The sequence below is a fragment of the Limulus polyphemus genome, unplaced genomic scaffold (genome assembly GCF_000517525.1).
Source record: "Limulus polyphemus unplaced genomic scaffold, Limulus_polyphemus-2.1.2 Scaffold524, whole genome shotgun sequence".
NCBI lineage: Eukaryota > Metazoa > Arthropoda > Merostomata > Xiphosura > Limulidae > Limulus > Limulus polyphemus.
This window is the reverse complement of record NW_013666134.1, coordinates 51,268-56,752: the sequence shown is the minus strand read 5'-3', so window position 1 is coordinate 56,752 and position 5,485 is coordinate 51,268.

The window sequence follows — 5,485 nt, the reverse complement described above, 5'->3', positions numbered from 1 at the left end:
GACTAGCTGCTTTCCCTCTAGTCCTACACAGCTAAATTAGGGACGGCTAGCGCAGACAGCCCTCGTGTAGCTTTGCGCGAAATTCAAAAACAAAACAACTAGTTTGTGAGTTTTGTAAGTTCTAGTATTTCTTCAATGATTGTTTCATTAACATAAAGCTGGATACTTACTGTACATTGTTTGGTGTGCCGGACTGTGGAGCTGAGTTTCCGGGGTTTGCGTTTCGTTATAGCCAGAAATAATAATAATAAAAGCTTCACATTACAGGACTGTAGGTGTGACACATGTATTAACAGTTAAATAATTCAATCTGACAAGAGGCAGCGGTGGGCAGTGTTGACTAGCTGACTTCTCTGTAGTCTATCACTTCAAAATTAGGGATAGATACTCCTCGAGCAGCTTTTGTAAAGTCCGGTTAAAATATATAAAGAATATGTTTATTCTATTATCATCATCAGATAAATATTTATTTTGAGGATTATTTTGCATGATTAGCTTAGTATGTAAATTTTTGATAAATCCCTTAAGCTGGCTGAATCTCGCGAAACAGTATTAGGATTACTGTCAACAGGAGGAGTAATCACCTGATGAAGCAATGAATATTAATTTAAAGTAATAATGGCAGACCAAATTAGTTATATTCATTATTTGATGAGTTTCTAATTCTGATATGTATATGTAGATTGCTTTGATCAAAAATTAATTATAATAGTCTCTTAAAAGAGAAAACTTGAAATGATTTCTAATAGAAATGGGTATTATGATCAATATGACTCAATAAAACAGACAAATTAAGATTATATTCATTGTAGAAGTAAACTCTTTCAAGGCAGTTAGAAGAAAAATTTTAAATGAGATTTTTTTTCAGAAAATGTAGTGAAAACAAAACCTAAACCTATCAATAAAATCTTTCAAAGAAAGATTATTTCCATTCTAAATGTTTTTAATATACAGGAAAGCAACGTGCATCTCTATCTATAATCAATTATAAGGCACTAAAATAGCATTGTGAAGTACGAATTTAAACTATTTGTAACACAAGGGACATGAGACGTTTCGCCAGACCGTGGTGTATTTAGATATATCTAATCGTAAGATTCGAAGTTGGAAAGTCGAACACCATCTGAGGAAGCATATCTAACGTTCTAGTACAGTGTATATAATTTCAGAGATTCTTCATATGTGTAGCCAGATATCACAGAAAACAATATAAAACCTTTACCTGTTCAAAAAAGGCTTGAAATTTGTACGAGGAACGGAAGATCCGAAATATACGGTTGCACAAAAGTCGCGCCCCATTAGGATTGTGAAATAACAACAAAAGAAAATTACTTTACATTTTTGTTTCTTAAAGTAAATGTTTGAATTGCTGGCTATTAACTTCTAATCAATGTGCTTCAGAGTTAATGGCCAGCAATTCAAACATTCACTTTGATAAACGAAAAAAATAAAGTACTTTATTTTATTGTTATTCGCAATCCCAATGGGGCGCAACTTTTGCGCAACCCTGTACATTTACTAGCTGTATTATGCAGTACCAACTGTTTAAACACTGCAGTTTGTTTGAGATTAGAAGAAGTGACTCGGTGGTAAGATTTCAGGCTTACAACGCTAAAAATCGGGTTTCGTTACCCGTGGAGGGCACAGCACATATAACCCATTGTGTGGCTTAGCGCTTAACAACAAGCAAACCTAAATAGATTCACCTCAGATTCAGAAGAGGTGGGACGTGTTCATAATAGTCTTTAGGCTGTCATTGTTTTTTTTTTGCCGGGTTTATTAAAACACAACAGTATTATTAAGATCATTTGGATTATTGTAGAAGTAGAAGACTGATCTTAAAGTGACTTCAGAAGAATCATTGAAATACAAGCGGAGGGTTTTTAGTTTATTTACAACTTCCATGTTTCGCGTAACGATTCACCGAAAACAGATAAAAGAATAAAGATAAAAAACTCAACTTGTGTCAAAGCAAGCAGTCCTGGCCCCCGCTTTTTTTTAATGGGGGGTGGGGGTGCAATGAGACATAGAATGATGCTAAATCTACAATTAAATTAATGGACGACATTAACATTACTTACGGGAATGGGGGGCTAGCCTCCTGATTATCGCCGACCCTGAATACTAGGTTGGTTGTTGGACTATATTGAATAGGTATTCTACAAGCAGTTACATCGTGTTTATTCTGCAAGACGATATAATTAAAGACAAGATCTCTCCGATTATCAGATGGGCGATGTAATAGGTGCCTGTTTATATTTTATAGGCTATTCAAAGAGTCTATCGACACTTTTAACAAGAGTCCATCAATAATGTTAACAAGAGTCCATCAAAATTGTTAATAGTGGCATTGGAAAGGAAATAGATTCGTCATTGTAAAAACTTTTGTCAGGTATTCGTTATTGACTAATCGTACAAATTTAGGCTTGGCATGGCTTAGGGCGCTCGACTCGCAATCTAAGGGTTCGAATCCCCGTCACCGAACATTTCACCCGTGGGTGCGTTATAATGTAACGGCCAATCCCACTATTTGTTGGTAAAAGAATAGCCCAAGAGTTGGCGGTGGATGATGTTGACTAGCTGCTTTCCTTCTAGTCTATTAGTGCTAAATTAGCGACAGATAGCCCTCGAGAATTATAGCTTTCCGCGAAATTCAAAACAAACCAAACCGTATAAATTACGTAGCCAGATGAAGCTATCGATCACAGGATCTCTAAAGATCTTAAGGATGAACAAGAAATTGGGACTTGCCATATTCCTCAACAAATGGGCTGCAGTAGAACTAAACACTTTCCAACCCTTTTTTTTTCTTTCGAGTCTATGCCATAAGATCCTAATAAAATAGCTAATAAATATATCAGACCTAAGCATAGCTTATTTTTGAGAATAAACTTAGCTATATAATTGATTACAAATATTTTCAGACACTATGGTTTATTTCTAAATAGGAATATTTGGTTGAGCCTGTCAAATAATTTTTGCGTCAATACGAAAATATGACACGTTTTAGAACAATATACATTATTACTGAAATTACAGAATATATTGTACTTCTTGGTTTGTGTCGTTGTCCTTCTGTATTGTTCCTCTATTTATATGTCTTATACTGTGGTCCTTCTGTATTGTTCCTCTTTGACCAATGTGTCTTATGCCGTGGTTCTTCTATATTGTTCCTCTATGACCCATGTATCTCATACCGTGGTCCTTCTGTATTGTTCCTCTATGACCAACGTGTCTTATACCGTGGTCCTTCTGTATTGTTCCTCTTTGACCAATGTATCATATACCGTGGTTCTTCTCTATTGTTCCTCTATGACCAATGTGTCTTATACCGTGGTTCTTTTGCATTGTTCCTGTATGACCAATGTGTCTTTTACCATGGTCCTTCTGTATTGTTTCTTATTGACCAATGTGTCATATACCTTGGTTTTTCTGCATTATTTGTCTATGGCTAATGTGTCTTATACCGTGTTTCTTGTGTATTGTTCCTCTTTGACCAATGTGTCATATACGGTGGTTCTTTTGGATTGTTTCTGTATGACCAACGTGTCTTACACCGTGGTCCTTCTGTATTGTTCCTCTATGTATGCGTCATATACCGTGGTTCTTCTGTATTGTGCCTTATTGACCAATGTGTCATATACCGTGGTTCTTCTCTATTGTTCCTCTTTGACCAATGTGTCATATACGGTGGTTCTTATGCATTGTTCCTCTATGACCAATTTGTCTTTTACCGTGGTTCTTCTGCATTATTTGTCTATGACCAATGTGTCTTATACCGTGGTTCTTCTCTATTGTTCATCTTTGACCAATGTGTCATATACGGTGGTTCTTTTGCATTGTTCCTCTATGACCAACGTGTCTTACACCGTGATCCTTCTGTATTGTTCCTCTTTGACCAATGTGTCATATACCGTGGTTCTTCTGTATTGTTCCTCTATGACCAATGTGTCTTATACCGTGGTTCTTTTGCATTGTTCCTCTATGACCAATGTGTCTTTTACCGTGGTCCTTCTGTATTGTTTTTCATTGACCAATGTGTCATATACCGTGGTTCTTCTCTATTGTTCCTCTATGACCAATGTGTCTTATACCGTGGTTCTTTTGTATTGTTCCTATATGACCAATGTGTCTTATACCGTGGTTCTTCTGTATTGTTCCTCTACGTATGCGTCGTATACCGTGTTTCTTCTGTATTGTTCCTCTATGTATGCGTCATATACCGTGGTTCTTCTGTATTGTTCCTCTATGACCAATGTGTCTTATACCGTGGTTCTTCTGTATTGTTCCTCTATGGCCAATGTGTCTTATACCGTGGTTCTTTTGTGTTGTTCTTCTATAACCAATATGTCTTATACCGTGGTTCTTCTGTATTGTTCCTTTATGACCAATGTGTCTTGTACCGTGGTTCTTCTATTTCAGTTCAATTCCTCTTATTCACAACAATTACTGTCATACCTTTCTAAGGCGTTTGATTGGTTGGTTTGTTTCAGCGAAACTCCACGTTGAGCTATCTGCTCTTTCCACCACGTGGAATTGAACCCCAGATTTTAGCGTAGTAATTCCGTAAATTTACCGCTGACCCACTGAAGGGTCTATTCTGTAAAATGTTGTGCAATTTCTTTTTGAGCGGGTCTAATCAAGAACATTAGTGTTTGGAAAGTAATTAGATATCTGCTTATTCTGTCATATATTCAAAATCTTGATCAAATAAAAAATTATCGATTCACAAAAAATGTAAATAAGAAACTGTTTTATTTCTCATTGATGTGCTTTTATTTAATTATTTGTATACGTATAATGCTAGCATTGATACATATGTAGTATTAGCATACGTATTTGACCAAATAATCATTGATAGATTTTTTATGCGTGTTAAACTATTTGTATCATAAATGCTACAACAAATTTGATAATAATTTGTCATTTCAAACCTTATCAACAGATGACAGCACTAACAAATAAAATTTCTTGCTATTGATTCAGTAACAAATAGAACGCGATCGAAGAATGAAGGTCACTGTCATAAACGATTGCGTCTGTAGTAGTAGTAGTAGTAGGGTCCCTACTATGAGACGGACTTGGCTTCTTCGTTTTTTCTTCTTTTTTTTCGTGTAACAAGATTGGGTTTTATAAAACGCATTCTCTGTTTATTCACCTATCACACCAGCTTAAAGATAAAGGAAGCTGTTTCCTTTCACAAATTCTTCTGCTAAATGAAAAGTAATAGCGTGTGAACATTTATATTTTCAGTTATTCTACTTCAGATGATCGTGGTGGCTTGTGGACAATGACTGGTTAAATGCTGTCAAAGTGGGGCTTGATCCATAACCCTGGAGGTTTAAGACATTTCTATTATTGATTTTATACTTTACAATGAAGTGTATCAAAGAATAATATAAAGAAGGATGTTCAAACAGGATCGTGTTTTTTAAAGTGGATTACTCTTAAGTTTTGTCACCGACAGATGAATTATTGTGAACTC